This window comes from Sapajus apella, unplaced genomic scaffold, assembly GCF_009761245.1.
Source record: "Sapajus apella isolate SASKATOON/1434 unplaced genomic scaffold, GSC_monkey_1.0 scaffold39, whole genome shotgun sequence".
Classification (NCBI taxonomy): domain Eukaryota; kingdom Metazoa; phylum Chordata; class Mammalia; order Primates; family Cebidae; genus Sapajus; species Sapajus apella.
The window spans coordinates 12,363,867-12,389,375 of NW_022436979.1; the positions used below are offsets into that span (position 1 = coordinate 12,363,867).

Sequence of the window (25,509 nt, forward strand, 5' to 3'; positions counted from 1 at the left end):
AGCTGTTCCTGCCTTATGAGCCATTAGGTTTAGAAAGCAATGAGAAAATAACAGAAAATAGCAAACTGCTGATTCATAAGCCACGTTTCTCAAAACTCAAGAATTTTTTTTTGAACATTCACTTGGTAACCTGTTTAAATCCTTGTCTGTCTTCCAAATGTGTGACAACAGAAAGCAAATGTGGTCTACCAGTCAACCTTATTTAACATTCTGTGGGGTCAAATACAAAAGTATTTGCTGATACAAAGTATTAATATGATTATTATCAATATATTGATATAGTATTTCTGTATTGACATATTGATATTACATCTCTTTAAAGATGGTAGAATGAAGCCTTGGTGATAAAAGATATGGGATTGGATCCCAATTCTGAAAAAGTTCATTCTATCATGTGTCTTATCATTCACTGCCTCATTTTATAGTAATGGAGTGAAAGGCAAACTCTTAAAATTATCTTGCTTTAAGAAGAACATTAGAAGATAAGTAACAAATTTACAAATAAAATATTTTTTAAAAAAATTAACACAGATCTAGTTTGTCTAGTTCTTTTCATCATCACATCAGGGTGTTGATTTTAGATCTTTCCTCGTTTCTCTTGTGGGCATTAAGTGCTATAAATTTCCTTCTACACACTGATTTAAATGTCCCAGATATTGTGGTACATTGTGTCTTCGTTCCCATTGGTTTCAAAGAATGTATTTATTTCTGTCTTCATTTCATTATTTATCCAGTACTCATTCAGGAGCAGGTTGTTCAGTTTCCATGTAGTTGTGCAATTTTCAGTGATTTTCTTAATTGTGAGCTCTCATTTGATTGCACTGTGGTCTGAGAGACTGTTTCACATTTGCTGAGGAGTGTTTTACTTCCAATTATGTCAATTTTAGAATAAGTGTGATGTGGTGCTGAGAAAAATGTATATTCTGTGGATTTGGGATGAAGAGTTCTGTAGATGTCCATTAGGTCCACATACATAGGCTCAAAATACAGGGATGGAAAAAGATTTACCAATCACATGAAGAAAAAAAAAAAAAAAAGCAACTGTTGTAATAATAGCCTCTGATAAAGCAGACTTTAAACAAACAAAACTTTTAGTTTAAATTCTGCTTTATCAGAGACTAGGATTACAACAAAAAAGAGACAAAGAAGGGCATTACATAATGGTAAAGAGATCAAAGCAACAAGAAGAGCTAACTATTCTAAATACATATGCACTCAATACAGGAACACCCAGATACATAAAGCAACTTATTAATGACCTACAAAAAGACTTATACTCCCACACAATAATAGTGGGAGACTTTAACACCTCACTGTCAATATTAGACAGATCAACGAGACAGAAAATTAACAAGGATATCCAGGACTTGAACTCAGATCTGGACCAAGTGGACCTAATAGACACTTACAGAACTCTCCACTCCAAATCCACAGAATATACATTCTTCTCAGTACCACATTGCACTCATTCTAAAATTGACCACATAATTGAAAGTAAATCACTCCTCAGCAAATGCAAAAGAACAGAAATCATAACCAACAATCTCTCAGACCACAGTGCAATCAAATTGGAACTCAGGATTAAGAAACTCACTCAAAACCACACAACTACATGGAGACTGAACAACCTGCTCCTGAATGCTATCTCCATCAAGCTACCATTGACTTTCTTCACAGAATTGGAAAAAAGCCACCTTAAACTTCATATGGAACCAAAAAAGAACTTACATAGTCAAGACAATCCTAAGCGGAAAAAAAAAAAAAAGCTGGAGACATCATGCTACCTGACTTCAAATTATACTACAAGGCTACAGTAATCAGAGCAGCATGATACTGGTACCAAAACAGAGATATAGACCAATGGAACAGAACAGATCTCCTCAAAAATCAAGCCACACATCTACGACCATCTGATCTTTGACGAACCTGACAAAAACAAGCAATGGAGAAAGGATTCCCTATTTAATAAATGGTGTTGGGAAAATTGGCTAGCCATATGAAGAGAGTTGAAACTGGATCTCTTCCTTACACCTTATACAAAAATTAACTCCAGACAGTTTAAGAATTTAATATAAGACCTAACACCACGAAAACCTAGGAAATATCATTCAGGACATAGGCATGGGCAAGGACTTCATGACTAAAACACCGAAAGCAATGGCAACAAATCCAAGACAGACAAATGGATCTAATTAAACTAAAGACTTTCGGCACAGCAGAAGAAACTGTCATTAGAGTGAATGAGCAACCAACAGAATGGGAAAACATTTTTGCAATCTACCCATCTGACAAAGGGCTAATATCCAGAATCTACAAAGAACTTAAACAAATTTACAAAAAAAAAAAAAAAAACCATCAAAAAATGGGCAAGGGATGTGAACAGAACTTCTCAAAAGAAGACATTTATGCAGCCAACAAACGTATAAAAAAAGCTCATACTCACTGGTCATTAGAGAAATGCAAATCAAAACCACATTGAGATACCATCTCACACCAGTTACAATGGCAATCATTAAAACGTCAGGAGACAACAGATGCTGGAAAGGATGTGGAGAAATAGGAACACTTCTACACTGTTCATGGGAGTGTAAATTAGTTCAACCATTGTGGAAGACAGTGTGGCAATTCCTCAACAAAGTAATTTACAGATTCAACGCTATCCCCATCAAACTACCAATGACCTGCTTCACAGAACTGGAAAAAAACACCTTAAACTTCATATAGGCCTGCATAGCCAAGTCAATTCTAAGCAAAAAGAACAAAGCAGGAGGCATCACACTACCAGACTTCAAACTATAGTACAAGGCTACGGTAATCAAAGCAGCATGATACTGGTACCAAAACAGAGATATAGACCAATGGAACAGAACAGAGGCCTCGGAAGCAACACAACATATCTATAACCATCTGATCTTTGATAAACCTGACAAAAACAAGCAATGGGGAAAGGATTCCCTGTTTAATAAATGGTGTTGGAAAAACTGACTAGCCATGTGCAGAAAGCAGAAGCTGGATTCCCTCCTGATACCTTACACTAAAATTAACTCCAGATGGATTAAAGACTTAAACATAAGACCTAACACCATAAAAACCCTAGAAGAAAATCTCAGCAAAACCATTCAGGACATAGGCGTAGACAAGGACTTCATGACCAAAACACCAAAAGCATTGGTAACAAAAGCCAAAATAGACAAATGGGACCTAATCAAACTCCACAGCTTCCGCACGGCAAAAGAAACAGTCATTAGCGTGAATCGGCAACCAACAGAATGGGAAAAAATTTTTGCAGTCTACCCATCTGACAAAGTGCTGATATCCAGAATCTACAAAGAACTAAAACAGATTTACAAGAAAAAAACAAACGAGCCCATTCAAAAGTGGACAAAGGATATGAACAGACACTTTACAAAAGGATATAGAAATAGAAATATCATTTGACCCAGCAATCCCATTACTGGTCATACACCCAGAGGATTTTAAATCATCCTGTTATAATGACACATGTACATATGTGGCACTGTTCACAATAGCAAAGACTTGGAACAAACCCAAATGTCCATCAATGATAGACTGATAAAGAAAATGTGGCACATATACACCATGGAATACTATGCAGCCATAAAAAAAGATGAGTTCATGTCCTTTGCAGGGACATGGATGAAGCTGGAAACCATCATTCTCAGCAAACTGACACAAGAACAGAAAACCAAACACCGCATGTTCTCACTCATAAGTGGGTGATGAACAATGAGAAGACATGGACACAGGGAGGGGAACATCACACAGTTGGGTCTGTTGGGGAGGCGGGGGGCTAGGGAAGGGATAGCTGGGGTAGGTGAACAGTGGAGGGATAGCATTAGGAGAAATACACAATGTAAATAATGATGGGGTGATGGATGCAGCAAACCACTATGGCACGTGTATACCTGTGTAACAAATCTGCACGTTCTGCACATGTACCCCAGAAATTAAAGTATAATTCTAAAAAATTAAAAAATTAACACAGATTAGTTTATTATTACTGGTTAAATTATTTGATATTAAAATGTGACTACAATTTTAAATCTAAATCAAATTACTGTATTAATTTGATATATGTTAACACCTACATAACTGTAACAGACATAATATTTTGAAAATATAAGCTACTAACCATAGTGCCTAAGAACCCTCTAGCTTTATAAAGAAGATTAACAACCAAGACATAGTACACAACCATCACGAGGTCACATATCTTGGCCTGGATTTTCTCATTTAGCTATCAGGATAACATGAGCGCTATATAGTCACTCTTCTAGCTCTATGAGCAGCTTTAGAAATAAAGGAGACAAAACTTTAGATAAAGTGTACGGTAGTCCTCTCTTATCCACAGTTTCATTTTCTGGATTTTCAGTTACCGGAGGTCAACCACAGTTAGAAAATACTGAATGGGAAGTTCCAAAAATAAGCAATGGATAAATTTTAAATTGTTCAGTGTTCTAAGTATTATGAGGAAATCTCAGTCAGCCCTGCTCAGAACATGAATTCTCTCTTTGTGCAGCATCTCCACTCTGCCTGCCCATTAGCCACTCAGTAGCCCTCTTGGTTGGTTATCAGATCCACTGTCCCAGAATCAAGTACGTGTGTTAAAGGAACCCATATTTTACTTAATAATGGCCCCAAAGCACAAGAATAATGATACTGGCAGTTGAGATGTGAAACTACAAAGCGGTTAAAGAGAAAGTATAAAGTGATTCCTTTAGGTGAAAAGGTGAAAGTTCTCCATTTAATAAGAAAAAATGTATACTGAGCTTGCTAAAATTTGCCCTAAGAACAAATCTTCTATCCATGAAATTGTGAAGGAGAAAAAAATTTGTGCTAGTTCTGCTGTTGCACCTCAAACTGCAAATGTTATGGTCATGGTGCATGTTACATGCTCAGTTAAAAAGGCTTCAATTTGTGGGTGAAAGACATGAACAGAAATGTATTCTGATAGAAGGCAGTCAGGTTCATTCTACCATCCCCAACACTGTCACTCACTACAGATTTTGGAACATATTTCAAGTGGATAAGGAAAGACCATTCTATTATTTTTTATTTCTGTTCCCTATTTTCCCAATAAGATGTTTACCATTTTTTATTTACTTTATCAATGAGACATTTTTAAATATACTATTCAGAGACAAGGTCTACCTATTGTCCAGGCTCGAATGCAGTAGCGCAATCACAGCTTACTTTAACCTGGAATTCCTGGGTTTAAGCAGAGGTAACATTTTAAGATTAATTTATGTGAGACAAATTAATTTGACATAAAGTATCCCCATTTTAGATTTTTAAAAATACAGACATGCATCACATAATGATGCCTCTGTCAAATATGTGCTGGATATACATTTATTTTGCTATAATTAGAGTTACCCTATACAGTTATAACATTTTTTAGTCTTAATACTGTATTTTTACTGAACTTTTTCTGTGTTTAGATATGTTTAGATACCGAATCTGAATGCTGTCAATTAAAACACCATGTCTTCCACTCACAAATCTAATGCCTTTTCCATTTTAATGTGCACTTATCATGCACTGTGGCTGTAACTTTTGCAGTTTGTTGTACAACAGCAGAACTTGCACACATTTTTTTCTTTTTTTTTTTCACACCATCATGGATAGATTTGTTCTTACAATAGGTTTTAGCAACATGGCATACATCTTTTTTTTTTTTTTTTTCTTGTTAAGTAAAGAACTTTCAGCTTGACATGACAGCACATGCTTGTAATCCTAGCACTTTGGGGGGCTGATGTGGGTGGATTGCCTGAGTCCAGGAGTTGGAGACCAGCCTGGGCAACATGGCAAAACCCCATCTCTACAGAAAATTAGCTGGGCCAGAAAGTGCACTACTGTAGTCCCAGATACCCCAGAGGCTGAGGCAGGACAATCATTTGAGCCTGGGAGATTGAGGCTGCAATGAGCTGTGAATGAACCACTACACTCCGGCCTGGGTGACAAAGCAAGACCCTGCCTCAGAAAAGGAAAGAAAAGAAACAAACAAAAAACAACTTTCCACTTTTTGCTTAGGGAGAACACTTTATAGCTTCTCTTTATTATGTCTTTTTTGCCAGCATCATGACTCTTGTGTTTGGGTTTCTAAATGGCTAACAGAAGGGAGCATCTGCAGTATGGAATCTCTGGAGAAAGGGATGATTCATGTCTCAGGACAGAGTTGGAAAACACTAGATTTCATCACTCTACTGAGCATGGTACACAATTTGTAAATTATGAGTTGTTTACTTCTGGAATTTTTTATTTAATGTTTTCAGAACACAGTTAACCACAGGTAACTGAAACAGTACAAAGTGAAATCATGGTTAAGGGAAACAACTGTAGAGCAAATGGCTGCTAATTCCCCACAACTATGAAAGGATTATCTCACAATTAAACTGTAGCAACAGAAAGTTTATGATTGCATACTTCTTGCGACAGTAAAAATTTGGAAGCAAACATAACCTCCACAATAGAGAAGTTGATTATACTTTGCCATGCAGTTATTGCCAAAGTATAGATAAAACTTCTTAAAGCTGCAAAATGTTTTCTATTGGTATCTATTGTTTAAATGATAATGTGTAGTGTGTGTACATTGTTTTTGTCTGGACATAGTCTGGGGAACAGTATCATGTGGGGCAAAGACCTGGATGGAGAAGAGCTTTTCATTTAAATACCCTTATAAATTTTCTACATTTTGAAATGAAAAGGAGTACCTAGACATAAATTGTGTTATTTTTCTATTTCTGCATACAAAATTACCACAGATTTGATGATGTCTTTAACAGCTTTTCACACACATAGAACAACCCAATCACTGTTTGACAGAATAAACAGAAGGTATATCTACACTAGAGAGCAAGAATTTGAGGCCATAGCAGATTTTTGCCAAGCACAAAATTCTGATCTTTTTGTTTCTCTTTCTCCCTGTCTCTCTTTCATTGATAAAATTTTTAAAAAGGCAAATGTGACTCTCCATGTCATATTTGCTAAAAATATATACAATGGATAAAAATGTATTTGTTAATGCTAAGTATTGTGTGTACATATCATGCACATGTATAAACACACTGAAGGTCTATATGGATAAATGAAAAGCTTTCATGGGATGATTCAGAGTGGGAACAGGACATGATGACTAGGCATAGTATTTGAATTATTTTTGTTGTTAAAAAATGATGATAAAGGCAGTCAGTGTTAATTGTATATTAAAATTAAAGAGAAAAAGCAAGTTAAAAAAGAAAATAATTCTAAATATCTCAATGACTCCATGGTTTATTTTAAAGCATTGGGCAAAGTATTTCAGCTTATTTTACTTGGGAAAATCATTAAGGAAGTTTAAAAGAAGAAAATTATTTCCATTATTAATAGCACACATTTCACTTTCTATGTCTCTATAAAAAAGTGGTAGAAAATGAAGCTGTGACATAAGTTTGTGCTGAAGTGCCAGTTAATGGAATAGACCACCTAATTTTTACACACAGCTATTAATGGGGTTTATCCTTATCCTGATGCTGCTACTCATATTTGGCAGACTGCCTTGAATAGAAACATGCTTTCACTGTGATTTTTTTTTTTTTTTTTTTTTTTTTTTTGCCAATCAGTTCCCCTAAAGCAAATGTGCTAATAGTACTATTCCCATTCTAGAGAAGAAAATCTTAACCACAAAAGATTAAGTTGTTCAGGAACATATAGATGGTAAGGAGCAGGGCAAACACACTCTACAGAGCCTGTGCTCTTCACAGCTAGGCTAGTTTGGCTCTCCTGCCCATGTGATGCATCCACATAATGATGGAACAGGGACGAGTTTGTGCTTCAGAAAGAGCCAGTGCTCCAGCAATGAAACAGTCAATAGAACTACATACCGTGACATGGATTTTTCTTACAAATACAATGCTGAATGAAAGAAGCTAGGCACAGGGTGTTTGCCATGTGATTCCAAGATTAGTACATGATGTAAAAGCAAGAGCATTAGCTCTGAGTGTGAAACAGGAAGGGGACATAATGGGACTTTCGAGGGTTTGATTTTTAGCTAGTTACACATCTGTGTGCATTCAATGGAAAGTCAAATATTTGTGAACTTTTCTATGTTTATGTTATACTTGAATTAAAAATATATTTAACAAAAGGGGAAAGTACATTTTCCTCCATCTGATCATAGAAAGCATGTTTTTTCTTTTGTTTTGTTTTTCTTTACTGGCTTTTAGAAAATCGAAGCTACCATTAATAGTCTCTGACACTGAGTACATGTATCATCATCTTTTGTATATCTATTTTTTATTCAATTCCACTTCGTCTAATTATACTTTTTGTCTTCCTTCTGTCTGTTTCTGTGAATAGAAATTGAAAAACCAAAATGTTCTGAAAGGATCAGTAGTCAGATATTATATATAAATATTGCCTATTAATAAGTAATTAGACAATCTTCATGAATAACTTTTTTCCTTTTTGAGTTTTCTTGACATAGATCCACGTATTCTGGTATAAGCAGAAACATAATCTGCTTATAATAATAAGCATAAACATAAACTGAAAAAACATAAATTAGGTTTTATATTTTCTTTATTTGACATCTCACATATCAATCTTAACAATGAATACTGAGAGACATGAAATAATTAGACCTTGTTTCTATGAATAGAACCTTGGATACAGGATCCCTATTCCAGGCATTTCTTTTAAATCTTATCCTTAAAATTCTCAAAACACTTTATCTGACCTCTTATTCATAGTATTGTTGAAATATTTTTATCCATTTGCCATGGGGCAATGAGTTCAAAGACTGGGTTATTTCTAAAAGATTATAGTGTCTGGAAATTACTTGATTTTCAATATATGCCTGGTGTCTACACTGCTACCCCTGCTCTCAAATGTAAAGTATCTTTGCATTACTGAGACGTCTCTGCAAAACCTTGGGACCCACATTCTTTAAGAATTCTGGTACGGCATCCCATTATAGTAATATATTATAGTGGCATCAGGCACTTTACAAATGAGAAAGTGGATGGATGGATGACGTTTCTGGTAAGACCACGTTATTTACAGTTCTATGACTTTCAGCCACCTTCTCTTCTATTTTCTTAGTATCATAGTCTATTATCAGTAGTGTTTGTAATATCACTAAGTATCTTCTGGAAATATTTCAAAACACTCACTACAACCTAATAGTATCAAAATAATGAAAGACCACAATAACAGGAATTCAAGTCTCAAAATTTATCATTTTTCCCAACAAGAAAGAGGACTTAAATGACCTGCTACATAGTTTATGCCATTCTCCCATTAGCTAAATTGCCAAAATATCGTATGCAATCTAGTGTTCAGTCTGACAAGAAAATGTAGATTATCAATTCGATAAGAAAATGTAGATTATCAATTGCTTCTAAAACAGAGCACTAGGGCTTCAACTAGATTAAGAAATGTTACTATTTGTCAAAAATTATAGAGAAACCATTATTTTACATTACAGACTTCAATGTTTTGAAAACCAATAGTGGACATTATCTTTTGACATTTATAGAAAATATGTAACTCTGTATAAATCTTTTTAAACACTCTATGCCAGATATAGATGACAGCACAGAATGCTTGGCTCTACTTGAAGTAAATACTCTAGGATATTTATGGCAACCTTACTATTTGAAAAAAAAGTTTCTGTTGTGGTGGAGGGGAGCAGGGACAGAATCAAATACTCTAGGGAATGGAAGATTTAAAAAATTAATTCTGATTTTTGTTCATTTCACTTAATGGGATGGGGGTAAGGTGACAAGAATTGGTATGCATTATTTTAGAGCTCTGTAGGGAAATTTGAATTTATATACTATTGAACAGTTTCTGTCACTGTAGATAGACATTACTTTAAATTATTTACTTCATAGTAGATAAATATGCAGACAACTTAACATTCGCTTTTGAACACTTACTAAAACTAGCACTAGTCAGTAATCTTTGTAAAACAGGTAACTATTAACTCTGTTTTTTCTTGTCTGAAGCTATCAATAAAAATTGTACCTATCTTATGTGGTTATTATGATATCTAATGAGTTAATACAGTGTTTGTAAAAATGCCAAACATGCTGCTCATAAATATTAAAACCTCATAAGTAAAACCTATTATTATGACTAGCTCAGGAACCACTGTTCTAGTTCAGTAAAATATATTTGTAGAGCATTCAAATTATAGACAGTGTAGATGAATGGCCATTGTATTTTCACAATAATGGCTCATGATCAGAAATCAAAAACAAAAATCAAAAAGGTGAATCTGGTTTCATATTTTGATAGACCTATTTTGTTGGAAAAATAAACACTTTCTTCACTTTCAGTCCTTAGAACCCACCTGGCCCTCCACTGGTACCGCTGTCTGAGGAAAAAATGGAGTGGAGTGGGTGTCGGGGGTTGATGTTTTCTTCAGCTTGGCCTTTATCACACTGAGTGACAAAGCCTGACCTTTCCTTTGCATGTTAGGTGTTTTCTTAACAAACCACCCAACGACTGGCAGCTCAGCTCTTTCCCGCTCAGCAGAACTCCTGACAAATATAATACTCCAGGAAATGGTGTTAGATGACTCAAGAAGTGGTACTAGGGATGATGAACGCTGATATTAAAGTACATCTAAAAGCTTGAACAATATGTTTCATTAAAGAAAATTAGAGAAAAGCATTACTTCTAAATGTGTGAGTTTAAATATGTATGTATTTATATAAATCTGTTTGTGTCCTTGAAAATTTTTTCAAGGTTTTTACATCTTCTTAGTTGGAAAAACAGATTACATATTTGAGGTTGATTTGTTTTTCATTTTAATGTGCTCTTCTGTTCTCCTGTGTGCAGAAGTAGTTAAATAATAAAAGAGTCACAAGGAAAACAACTAGGAAATGTTTTTATTTTATCTTTAAAAAGATAAGCAAGGACCTCAATTCTCATAATCTCTCTGATCAATAATTTATCACTTTTATTGTGAGAGGTGTCATCCAACAGGAAGGTGATCAAGAGAACATGGGTCCTAAATTTTCAAAAGCCAACTTTCTAGAGGGAAAGGAACCAAAACTCAGGCATATATGTAATTCGGTGCAATATACATATAAACAAGGCCTGGCACGGTTGCTTATGCCTGTAATCCCAGCACTTTGAGAGGCCGAGGCGGGTGGATCACAAGGTCAGGAGTTCGAGACAAGTCTGGCCAATATGTTGAAATCTCCTCTTTACTAAAAATTCAAAAATTATCTGGGGGTGGTGGTGTAAACCTGTAGTCCCAGCTACTCGGGAGGGTGAGGCAGAAGATCGCTTGAACCGTGGAAGTGAAGATTGCAGGGAGCCAAGATCAAGTCACTGCACTCCAGCCTGGGTGACAAAGCAAGACTCCGTCTCAAAAATAAAAATAAAAAAATAAAAATAAACAAGTGCTGTGGGAAAACAGATACAAGGACACTTAGATTGTGACAATTTGTGTCAGAAATTGCTTTTCAAAGGAACTAACATTAGACTGGGGCCATGAAAGGTGCATGGAAGTTCACCAGTAGTCAGGTAGGAAAATAAGCAAAGGAATTTCTGGTCGAAGGCAGAATACAAATCTGTAGAAATTCAGTGAACACACACACACATATAAATATAATCTTTCTTTTTGTCGACTTTCCTTTCTTTACATTTTTAAAATTTCTATCACCCATTCCTTCACGAAATGTCTAAACTTTACCAATTCAAACTTTGCTGTATTTAACTGATAAAAAGTGGTACTGTTGGAGTGCCATGGAACAGAGGAAGTGATATCACAGAAGGCATAACAGAGCAAACCAAAACAAGGCCTTGGATGTTAGAGTACGCATATTGGAATGGTATCGAATTTGTGTGTTGAGCAAGGATTACCTGGACTCTGTATGGAAAATATATTCCAAAAGAGGAAGAATGGAAGTAGGTGGTTCCTACTTCTACCTAGGAGAGGCTACCATAGTAGTTTACATCAAAAGTTAAAATGATGAGGTTTTGGAATAAAATGGTGGCAACAGTGATGGTAAAGTATTTTAATTTGTAATACGTATTGAAAATCAAGCCCATGGTACATGAAGATAGATTGGTTTTTCAGGTGTGAACAAAGGAGAGGAATTGAAATTGATTCCACATTTCTGAGGTGAACAACTGGAATATGTGTTTTTTTATTTCTCAAATGGAGAATGCCTGGGGAAGAGCAGAATCTAAGGCATTCTGAGAGAATGGAACTCTGAATTACAGAGGGAGAGTAACAAGAAAAGAATTTATAATTAGGCCTATCGTATAAGTAATCTATCACAACAAGCTGAGAAATTTTGGTGACATGAAGGATTTTTAATTACTGAAATGCTAAAATCAGAATAATGTTTTAGAATGCTATCTAAAATAGGGTCATGTTAGCAGAAAGACACAAGATGGGAAGATAGAGGATATGAAGTAAAACAATGCTAAGACTTGTCCTATGGTAGAGGCAGGCAATGGTGTAGAGAACAGAGATTTGTTTATTTAATTTTACTAAGAAATTGCTATATACAATCCCTGTGCTGTGCAGTACCAGGTTGAATGAGTTGACTGCAATATGGTTCTTCCACTCAAAAAAAAAAAAAAAAAAAAAAAAAACCAAAAAAAAAACCAGGCTTTTAAAATTCATTTGAAATCTTAAATAAATGATTATTATGTTTATGGTTTGTTAGTCTAGTGTCTTAATAACAGATATGGTGGTTTTTCATAAGTTGAAATTCCTTTTCAAAGCAAAATTTACCTATTATTCTGCACAATTGACAAGTAATAGTTAATAATAATATATATGATTACATATATGTGCACATATAATGATACTTTAGTAGGAAAAATCACTCATTCAAAATTAATACATCAAAAGGAAATGAATATCAGGCATCTCAGATTACTAAAGTATATCTAAATGAAGAATTGAAATAGGCCAGGCGTGGTGGCGTACACCTGTGGTCCCAGTTACTTGGGAGGCTGTGATGGGAGGATTGCTTTAGCACAGGAGGTCAAGGCTAAGGTGAGCTATAATTGAGCCACTGTTCTCTAACTTGGACAACAGAGTAAGGCCCACTCTTAAGAAAATAAAAAAAATAAAATAAGGAAAAAAAGAATTGAAATAAAGACAAGGATCCAGAAATCTTGAATTTCTTTTCAATGTCCAGAAATGTATAAAAAGTGAGAGTTAAATATATGAGCAGACAACATTGTCTGACAGCTTGGATGAGAAGGTAACACAAAGGGTTGTGTGAGAATCTTTGACTGATAAAAAAACAGTATCTAATATTCACTCTAGTTTTCTTAACACACTAATCTTGTTTTCATACCAGGTGCTTAATGAATATTAGGTAAACAAACCTGGTAGATCAAAACTATTTTCCTTTTCAAAGTGAGCTTTATACAACTTAATTCCATTTTTATATTAATATAATAGATCTAAAGTATTTGATTTATCTTTAATGCACACAATAGCTTAAAATTAGATTTTGCTGATTTTTTTATAAACAAAGTTACATGAATTTCAAAGTGGGATGGCATCAAATGTAGAAAAAAAAGTGACAACATGGACAATAATATAAATAGTTGATTTATTAGACTTCTTTGCCAATCATTATGCCAATTGTTTTACACAGATTCCTTTATTTAACCTCATATCTACTCTAGGAAATAAACACTGTTTTTATTCCCATTTTGCAGAAAAAGCTGATGGGAGTCTGAGTAACTATGAAATATGATACGAATGTTTAACAAAGCATTATTTTAGTTCTGTCACTTACCCTCCAGATAACTGCACAATAGGGTTTTCAACAATTCTGAGGATAGATTGTCTCCTGAGACATCTGTGAATCTAGGTCATAGAATGTGCAGAATCCCTGACACAAATTGGTAAGAAATCAATTATTTCACAATATACTTTAAAGAAGAAAGCTCTCACAAAAGTGCTAGAAAAGGAGGGAGGAAAAAAAAAATCTTGTCATTTCTTATGTTCTCGACTTTCTTAAGTTCATTGCCCTTGAGAAATACCATGCTATTTCATTCATTTGAAGCACAATATGCATTTGATGAAGTACTTAGACAAGTAGTTTTTCCTCAACATTCAAGCTTCTATCTTTCATTGGATTAAAATTAAAACTATGCTTGTTTTCTTTAACTTAGGGTGACTAGCCAGTCAAAATTTGAATAAAAAATGTATGCATATGATCACAAGTTGTAATTAAAGTCTCAGAAATGCCAATATTGGTTGGTTGTTTCGTTAGAAAAGTTACATAACTGTTCTTTAAAAGGATTTATTTCTGTTAAGAATTTCTTTTCTTTTTTTTATTTTTTATTTTTTTCCTTTTTTTGAGACAGAGTCTCCCTCTGTCACCCAGGTTGGAATACCGTGACACAGTCTCAGCTCTTCGCAAACTTTGCCTCCTGGGCTCAAGCAAATCTGGCACCTCAGCTTCCTAAGTAGCTGAGATTACAGGTGGCCACCACCAAGCCTGGCTAATTTTGATATTTTTAATGGAGACAGGGTTTCACCCTGTTGGCCAGGCTTGCCTCGATCTCTTGGCCTCAGCCTCCCAAAGGGCTGGGATTACAGGTGTGAGCCACCACGCTGGTCTTTGTTAATAATTTCAACATTTTTGAAAAGCTATACATTGTAAATTATGGTTTTGTTCTATTTTGAGGTTTTTGGCATGACCGTTTCTTTTCAATGTCCAAATTACTCATTCAGCAAATTGCATTTTGGAAACACAAAAACTGTCTCAGTGTCTGCATCATTTATAAATACCAAAGCCACAAAAAATGCACAATGTATTGATAAAAAATGCACAATGTCTTAGTATATTGTACAGTATGCCCCAGGCTTTTAGAAAAGCTATTGGTGCCAACATACTCCTTTAAATGCAAACAAGGTAAACGTGCATTTCAGATAGATAGTATTTTGTGGCCTTTGTAGCATGGAATTTACTCATAAAGACAATAGAGTCTCCATCAACTTCTCAACACTGAACAGTTCCACAAATATTAAATCTAAATATTTCAAAATATGGAATAACAATCATTACATTTCTAGATATTTTTACATAACTTTTCATTTCAAGGCAGAGGGTCAAGGAGTTTGAGACTTCAATTAATTAAAAAGTATTTTGATGTACGCTTGGCTACAGTCTCTTAGCAACAGTATAAAATGTAAATTAGATTAAGAAGGAAAAATAAGAAGATACATATACTTACAGATGACTATTGAAAGATATAGAAGGTATTATAGTATTCATAATTCCAATAGTCTAGAAATCAAACAGAAAGTACACAGTCTGACAAAGACATCATGGATGAGTCCATCATCCAGCAGGAAGGTGACATTGGATGATACTTTGACATAGTAATTGTATAAATGAAAATATATTTTAAGTTAATTTGGTGAGAATTCGAACAATTTTTCAGTTTACTTGAGCTTACACATAATGTCATTAAACCATGTTCTTTCTTATCTAAACGTATTGCCATATGCTGAGATCATTCCACTCTTTGCATAGTTAAGACTCTATTATGTACTGGCATAAAATCTTATATTTCTTCTTTATGTCATTTTTTACAACTGTATTTAATATTATTTGGAAATTTTTTAATTTTTTTTTCAGGCTAGGCTCTGTGTTCAATGTGAACAGCGCTTGTGTTGCTACTTGGTAACTGTGCCCTTGATGTCTGACATATAATAGATAATGCACAGTTACTATACAGTGTTCTAGGTAGAGGTAGGGGGAGTTAGAAGTAGCCAAAAGAAATTACAAATCAAATTGTCAAGTAGGTCACAACCTGAGTTTTACAGGAATACATGAAAACATGTTAAATATTAAAATGTGCTTCCATTTCCAGTTGTGATTTTACATAGGTAAGCTGGAGTTAGAGAGATGTGGTAACTTTTTAATAGTCTAGAGATGCAAGAAATATTTTGATTAGATATCTATAAGGATGTTAAATTTCAACTGCTATTCTAGTAAATCGTAATGATTGTCATGAGGACATTCTCCATTTATATTCATGAATATAAACATTTCAGAGCTATAGTTAACTCTGAGATTTGATTAAAACTCTAGATCCCCTCCAGCAGAAAACAAAACAAACATTTTATAAAAGCACAAAGGTTTATTTCTTATATTTCACTTCATGAACTCCTTGAATCTTTGTGATGGATTTCAACTTAAAACCGTTATTTTGCAGTGCAAGGAACTATTTTTATACTGTTTACAATTGTTGTAACTGTAGTATACAAGGCAAATAGTTTCATTTTTATTTTTCCTGATATTTAAGGGTCTGATTGAATTAAAGTGTTTCATTATTTACTTGATGACTATATCTTTTGATTCATTTAACCATATAGTGACCAAATTTCTCATCTCTTTGAACGATTTTTAGATGTCAATAATAATCTATGTAGACTGGATCAGAACTATATCATACAAATAGTACACTGGTGATTTGGGTAATCCCAAGTTAAACTGTAAGTATGTTCATAACTAAAGTGAGTTTTCAATGGGCCTTGTAGTTGCTTAAAGACAGCTCTTTAAATATGTGCCCTGGGTTTAATAACAGTGCACAGCAGGCCTTTCTTCCATGGAACATAAAGAGCTTCATATATGCTATCAAAGGTAGGAATGTGGACGTGTAAACAACTTTCCACTCGGTCGGGATGCCATCCAACTATGGAAAGATCATCTCTTCCATAATAAAATCTTCCGAGGGTGAGACTAAAAGAGGGCAGAGGGAGAAAAATTATTTCTTTATGAGGATATTTTCTTTATTCTTTGTTGTAATCTTCCAAATAAGAACAATAAAATAGATAACTTTTTATTAGGGAGATAATTGCTAAATGGCTCAAAAATAGATATACAAATGAAACTAGAGAAGTTCTTACACTAAATCAATGTAAAGGCTCTATTGTCCTAGCTTTTTTTTTTAGAAGGGAAGGATTACTGTAGGTTTTATAACACTATCTTTAAAGAACTACATTTACTATAAATACAAACAATTTTCCATGTCTTAGTTCCACATCTGTAACACTAAGGTAAGAAAAGATTCTTATTCACATTACTGTTGTTGTTGTTGTTGTTTTGTTTTTGTTTCTTTGCTTGTTTGTTTGTTTTGGAACAGGATCTTGCTCTGTCACCCAAGCTGGAGTATAGTGTCATGATCTTGGCTCACTGAAATCTCTGATTCCTGGGTCCAAGCCATTATCCTGCCTCAGTCTCCTAAGTAGCTGGGACTGCAGACATGCACCACCAGGCCTGGCTATTTTTTGAATTTTTAGCAAAGATACAGTTTTACCATGTTGGTCAGGCTGTTCTTGAGCTCCTAACCTCAAGTGATCTGCCTGCCTCGATCTTTCAAAGTACTGGGATTACAGGTGTGAGCTACCACGCCCAGCCAACATTATTTCTATGAGGAGTTAATGAGCCATAACCACTATTCCTGGAACATCACTATGTATTTCAGTATTAAATTCAATGAATTCAATGTGATTATTTTTAAAATGCAAGTATTGATGTTGCAATATGACACACTGCACGCATTAATACATGCAATGGCAGAAATTACTTAAATCATTTTGATAATTATGCATTTTCTTTGGAAGTGAGAGGGTAAATTATTTATAATTTGTGCCAATTATTTATAACATGATTTTTTAAAAAAGTCTAGTGTATTTCATGTCAATTTATATAACCGATTTTCAAAAAATGCTAATTTTATATAGTATCGATTTCAAAATGATTTGTCATTTATACATATAAAATGTAAAGAATTTTCAAATTTTGAGTTAGTACTGAAATGATATTGATGCAGTATATTTTCTTGACCGCTTTGTGAGATTCATGACAGGGGTGCCCCATGTACTTAGCCTGTTGTGCTTGACCCTTTGAGTGAGGGAGCACATGAGGGAATGAGTGTGGTAACTAGACAGTTGCTTCTGTGCCAGCAGGAGAAAACTCCATTTGCTCAGGCCAGCCACACCCTACCCCTCATGGGAAGGAGCGCGTAGGCAAGTGAATAAGGGAGCCAGCCAGCTGCTTTGGCACCAGCAGGAGCAAACTGCCTGCAGGCCCTGTGGCGGTATCCAGGTTGTGGTGCCTGCAATCCCAAGGCCCCAGAGGTTGTGTTACAATGCTTTCCTAGCTCTACCATCTGCGGACAGCAGTGTGCTATCAGCTCAGTGGGCCCCTTGACTTTGCGTGTGGCGGCTGCCCTCCCCCAGTGAGGGCAAAGGGCCAATGTGACAGCCTTTTTGGGTACTCACCCATGGTGGGTCCCAAATTGTCCAGTTCTCAAGAAGAATGAAGTCATGTGAACAAATTGAAGCATGGTGAATGTGGAGAATTGTATTGAGCCATGAAAGTGCTCTCATTGAAGAGGAGAGCTGAAAAGGGGACAGGAGAGACAGGCCACTCTCCTCTGAAGTCAAGTTGCCTCTCTCCCTTCCAAAGTCAAATTGCCCTTCTCCTACATCCAGCCCCTCATCTCTAAAGTCAAGTTGCCTCTACCAATACCCAGACACTTATCATCATCAGCTGAATCTGAGGTCTTTATAGGCTTGGGATGGTAGGGCAGGGCAGGTGGTAGGTAGTTTTGGAAAAGACAACATTCAATTGGTAAAAAGACATTATTCTGAAATAACCAACTAGGACAGAGTGGACAAACAAGAATAGAAGTTCTCACTTTGAGCTGCGTGTTTCAGGTCACTTTTGGCTTGAAGATGAGGCATCCCCAGGGACCTGCCTTGAAGGCCTAGAATTTCTCTGCCTCTTGCCTCTATCAATATCAAGCCTGATGTTTTCTCAATGGCAAATCTAGAACAAAGTTATTAATGTATTTACTTAGATTCTCAAAGATAAGTAGCTTTTAGTGGTATCATTTTGGAATTCAGAACCAAGAAAAAAAAATGTTCTACTCCTCTTTAAATGTCTAGAAAATGAGGTCTTTTCTATGAGAAAAATTTAACATTCTTTTTTTTTCCATCCTGACAACAGCATCTTACAAATCAGTGCCAAATGATGCACAAAAATCCCTAGGCATCTTAAAGAGGGAAAAATTATGTAGGTAAACAGATAAATCTTTAGAACATTTGTCTTTATGGGAGCAACTCCTGCTGTTGGTCTCTAACCTGTAGGACATTAGTCTTCTCTAAATTGCCGGTGGTGTCCCACAGCTCAATGATAAATAGAAATCGCAAGAAAAAAAAAATAGCACATTCTTCCACAGAAAATGTCCAGACAGACATGGGCTTTTAAGAAAAATGCATAAATAAAATAGATTATTTTCCACTGTGGCACATTTCACCCGATTGGTTCTTCCACCCAATTTTCTTTTTTTGAGTTGTAAAAAAAAAAAAAAAAGAAGAAATAACTTCAAGTAAGACATTAGGTAAAAGTGTACGCTAACATGATTGTTTATATTTAAATTGAACAAGAAGGAAGATTCCACGTCAGAGCGCATTCATCATATGTAATGAATGATTTATCACCAAAGGCTGCTTTTCATTTTCAAATTAATTTTAATAAAATGGTGTAACTGTGGGAAGTAATAAGCTTTAGTTGTTATCCAATTAACATATGTGGGGAAAAACTATTTACAACAACTTTCTTTTTATGAAATACTTTCAGATTTATTTTTGGTTGCATTGTGAAATCTTTAGTTAGAAATATTTCTCACGTTTTCTAAAAATTATCGACATGCTTGGATAGACACTTCAGCATATTTTACTCTCAGCTTTTGCCATACATACCAAAAAACATTACACAAGAAACAAATTTGAAATTCGGATAGCAGGGGGGTGGCATGAAGCGCAGAGGTGAGAAAAAAAAAAAACAGCTCTATAAATTGTCTTCACAAATTACAATAGTCACCACACATGAGATCCTAGTAAAGTGACAACTCTCATCAACTGTTCCCATTTTTCTCCTCAGGACATATGCAACGTGAGGTGGCATCCCTTTCGTCTTCTTCCCATGGCTTTTAAATGAGTCATTGCTTGCTTATTTCACACTCTGACGCATAGTTCCTGATTGACTTCATGTACCTGCTTATGAGCACTTGCTGTGACTGCCCTTTGGAGCCAGATGTTCCCTAAGTTACCATTTACTTTTTACAAATGAGTTGTAAATGGCAATAGTTAATCAAACTAAGGCATTTATTGTTGCTAACAACACATCACTGTTTACAAGTTAATACTATTGGTCTTTCTCTTGGAGAACATAGTTATATTTAAAAGCAGTAGCTCTATGATAGAGTGGGTGGAGATGTGAACACTTTTAGAAGTCTACTTTTATGCAAATTTGTATGTGGTTGTATTGTTTGTTTACATAGGTATGTTGAGGGAGACTGATTGAGAGAGAGAGAAACACGGAGAAATGGAGAGAAAATAAAGAGAAAATTAGAGCATCAATAAATATATGGCAGTGTCTAGTACCTAAAATCATATTTTATTAGTCTTCTCTAGCTAAACCAAAAAACACCCAGAACACTCCTGTAGCTTAACAAGTGGAATTCCTTGCTTCTTATGCAAAGGGATACCGTACAATATGGCAGAAAACGGTATGTCTCAGTAAAAGTGTTTTAGAAAAGACATCCTATATGATTTGTGCTTCTAGTGGGTGATTTTACTAATGATTTGAGAAAGTAAGGTTTTGCTCTAAATTGGATTTTGTCAGAAAGCAAAGAAAACAGTACAATTGGCTGTCTTAATTAATCTTATCTAGAAGGAAGGAAGACTAGAATAAAGGTAAAGCTACAAATGGTAAAGAAGCAGGAATCACTCATATTATCCAGCAAGGGGATAAACTTGGTTATATTTTGTGGTTTTAATGTTTTCTTTTCTGGGCTCACACATGACTACATTATCTTGATTTTGCCTTAATCCTTCATAGCCACAACGTGGCCTTATCTGATACTGATATTCTGGGCAATAGTTTATGTTCAACAGGAGAACACCAAGGCCTTACTGTGAGTGCTGTGACAGGTCAAAGCAAAACCAAGTCTTGGCTGATATGATCAGGACAACTCTTGAATGTAAGGGGCTCCTCTTCTCTTTCTTATAGTTAAGAAATATTTTCTGAGCACCTATCATGTGAAATAAGATGCATTAGGCTAAAAATTAAGACTACATAAAGACAGAAAAAAAATCAATGAAAATATTGATAAGCCGATGGAACTTACATTATCATTCTACCTTAAAATCAACAGTTCAAATTAATAAAGTGCTATTTTTAAATTTATGAAGGTGTATGATCTTAATGAACCCATTCCAATTTTGATTAAAGATTTAACATTTAACTTATTGAATACTCCTGAAATAGCAACCAACACTCTATCCACAAAAAGTATCAATTATGATTAATTTTCAAAATGTAAATTGTATATTAAAACATGTATTTATCCATATGACATTTGAAATTAAATTTAAAGTTACTTCTTTAATAATAAAAATGGCCAAATTTTTAAGATTTTTGTTACAAGCATCATCACACAATAAAGTTAATCCATTATACATATATTTAAAGAAGTAAATGCCCTTACAAGATGTACTAGAATAATCCAATTAACCTCTATTAATTTACTATCAATTCTGATTTTCACATTTTATTTAAAACCTGTTAAAGTACTGGGTGACATTTGAAGATAACAGACCATAAATATGAATTGTTTCTACTATTTTTCAAGTGGAATAAAGATAACTCGATCTAATATCGAAATTGCTGCATTGATTTCTTGCTCTAGTGGAAATCCATAAATTATCTAACATTCTGTCTTAGGGAAATTTTTAAAAATTGATCATAATAATCCTCCTTCCAGTCAAATATGTTTTTGGTAAGGATTAATTGCGATAAACCATATATCAGACTGTACAATCCAACAATTTTCTCTTAATGTCCCCCTAGCATACCATAGTCCTCGCACTCCTTAAAGTGAGAGTGTATTGTGTATGCTGACACAAATTAGGTGTTAAATAAGTGTTTATTGATTAAAACAATGAACATAATAAAATAATTTATATAAAATAAAACAGAATTTTTTTTATTACTACAGTTCAAAAGGCATACTAGGAAAAGAAAAATATCCAGTATTTTGATTACCTAAGTATTGAAGTCTGTTTTTCTCTCAAATTTTCAACTAACCTGGATGACATTAAACCAAACTTATTTTCCCACCAATTAACATTACATAGAAAATTGACTGATGGCCGGGCGCAGTGGCTCAAGCCTGTAATCCCAGCACTTTGGGAGGCCGAGGCGGGTGGATCACGAGGTCAAGAGATCGAGACCATCCTGGTCAACACGGTGAAATCCCGTCTCTACTAAAAATACAAAAAATCAGCTGGGCATGGTGGCACGTGCCTGTAATCCCAGCTACTCAGGAGGCTGAGGCAGGAGAATTGCCTGAGCCCAGGAGGCGGAGGTTGCGGTGAGCCGAGATCGCGCCATTGCACTCCAGCCTGGGTAACAAGAGCGAAACTCCGTCTCAAAAAAAAAAAAAAAAAAAAAAAAAGAAAATTGACTGATACAGTATAAACCAATTTAAAAGGATCAAAGGCAATGCAAAACGCTTAAGATTTGCGTAAAGTCTGATTATATTTTATAATCATAACATTAAAGGGGGCAGGCATTTTCACTCCTTGCACAGCAAAATATACCACTGAAAAAATTATTGAAATTGAGAGGTGTATCAACAACACCTTAGAAGAAAAGAAAAAAGAGAGTGAATAAGGGATATTAACAAAGAAAGATCAACACATATGTCAGAGGAAAAAGGTATATTAAAAAAGCAAAAAAGGAATCAGAAAATGTGATCACGGTTAAGAGAGAGAATATGAAAGATACAAGATTTTAAAAGCTAGTGGCTGAGAATTTTCTGAAACAGAGAGGAAACATTAAGTTCCAGATTCATGAACCCTATGAACATAAATAAAGTACATACTATAAAAATAACAGCCAAGTACATTGTAATAAAATTGCTTCAAACCAAAGACAAAGAGAAAATATTAAACATACTCAGAGAGCAAAGGCACATTTACTTCAAAGTATCAAAATAAGATTTACAGGCTGGGCCCGGTGGATCAAGCCTGCAACCAGCACTTTAGGAGGCCAAGGGGAGCAGATCACCTGAGGTCAGGAGTGTAAGACCAGCCTGGTGAACATGCTGAAACCCCATCTACTAAAAATACAAAAATTAGCGAGATGTGATGGTAGGAACCTGTAATTCCAGCTACTCGGGAGGCTGAGGCAGGGGGATCACTTGAACCCAGAAGGTGAAGGTTGCAGTGAGTCAAGATTGTGCCATCGGACTGCAGCCTGGGTGACAAGAGCAAAACTCTTGTATCAAAAATAAATAAATAAATAAATAAGATTCGCAGTCAGTATCACATATACATAAAAATGGAATCCGGAAGACAATGGCGTCTTAATTTATATTTTAGTATTAGAGTACTTACATACATGATGATGAAAGTTTAGTGTTGTTTTTCCGCTGATAATTAATGAAATGCAAGAATGTCTTCTCTCATCACTTCTATGCAGCATTGTAGTGGAGGTTATAGCCAACATAATAAGACAGGGAAAAAAGAAAAGAAAGGAAAAAGAAAAGGAAAGGAAAAGCATCCAAATGGAAAAGAGAAACATAAAACTGTCTTTATTCAAAAACTGCCTTGTTTATGTAGAAAACCTGAAGAATCTTTTAAAAAACTACAGCTAATAAGTGAGTTTAGCAAGCGTTCTGTATGCAAGATCAATATACAAAATAAATTTGAGTAACAGCAAGAAGTATTAGAAATTTAAAATAATGTTTAAAAACTATTTGATAGCACACAAACATGAAATATTTAGGAATGAATATATTATGAATATAACTGTTAAGACTTTTAAAACTTATATTTTGGTGGCAGAACCACTCATTTCTGTTAGGCATATACCTAGAAATTGAATTCCTGTGTCATATTGTCTACATATTGAGGTTGAGAAGACACTGCCAAATACATTTTTAAAGTAGTTACATAGTTACATATATTTAGATACTCACTAGCAGCATCTGAGAATCCTAGTTATTCAATATCTTTACCAGCACTTGGTTTTAGCTATTCTATTAATGGTATTACCCTGGAAGTAGAATGATATCTCATTAGAGAATCAATTCACATTTCCCCAATGAGTAAAGATTTTGAGCAGTTTTTCATTGGCTACCAACCTTTGCAATTGTCTCTTTTGAGAAGCATCTATGTGTTGACGTTTTACTGTTGATTTTTTTAAATAATAATTTTACATAAAAGGAAAGGCCATTCTATTATTGAGTGGACTTATTAGCATGTATGACATATTGAAGCCCAAGTACAGTGGATGGGTAATGATTGTAGATAAATATGTTAACTGGATAATCACAATAACACAATCTTTTCATCTGACTTTTCAGGTGATAAGTATATAAAAAGCAAAGCCTTTAATTTGAAAGGTTCATAGCTGGTGCTGCAGGACTGCCTCTGTGACAAATAGGTGCTGGGAAATGGACACAAGACAGGATTGTCAGGCATAATTAATGGTATTTGTGTGCCAGCTGAGTCATAAGTATTCCCAGATTCTTGCCAATTATTTGAATTAGGTTGGATAAAGACGGGAAAATTAATAACACAATTAAATAGCCTTAATTCTTTCCCTTTTTATTTTCCACTCTAGATCCTTGTATTTCTATGCTTTCAATTTCATCATCAACTTCTGTCTGAGAATAAATCAGTTTATGCCCAAGAATATTAATCTGGTATATATTTTGTCTGACATCCAAACGTTATTTTCCAGGGGAAGCTTCAGTGAATAAGTTAGTAAAATATATAAAATACTGTTTATGCTGAAGAGCTCTTTTTGTAAATGAGATTATAGAACACTCATATTATTGCTAAATTAAATTAATTAAAGCCTATCATCCTTATGCTAGTTCAATCATTTATTTAATGCACACAGTATATCTGATTTATGGATTATAATATATTTCCCTAAATGAAGATGCTTATGATTAATATCTGTCATTTTGGAATAGGACAAAATATTTAGTTCTAATATGAAATATGTCTGTAAAATGAGAAAAGTGATTCTACAAATCACAGAGTCCAGGTCACTTATAGTCAATATTTTTTAATAAAAATAGGAAATAAAATACCACTTGATTTTATAATCTGACTAATAGGAATATATTATGAGGGAAGACTTGCAAGGCACACAGATATCATTATTTATCATATAAACTTAAATGATAACAGTATCTAACAAAGGTATGATAGATAATTTATATTGTATACAGAATATGCAATTTTAAATATCACTAAAATTAATAGCATTTGAATATATGTTAAATGTATTTAAGGATAAAGAATATTTTAATTACAGAAAAATATACAAGAATGTTTTTGCTAGTTTGTTAATTAATATATTTATTAACAGGTAAGAAATATGTATATTATAGTGACATGCCTTATGTGCT

General features: G+C 34.5%; 1 long non-coding RNA gene across 1 annotated transcript; it reads left to right on the forward strand.

Moving 5' to 3' along the window:
• The first annotated feature begins 3,415 nt into the window (after positions 1-3,415).
• LOC116565115 lies at positions 3,416-16,518 on the forward strand. Its single transcript, XR_004275269.1, has 3 exons — positions 3,416-3,503; positions 7,933-7,939; positions 16,507-16,518. It is a non-coding gene; the product is annotated as an uncharacterized LOC116565115 (long non-coding RNA).
• Positions 16,519-25,509: the final 8,991 nt, after the last annotated feature.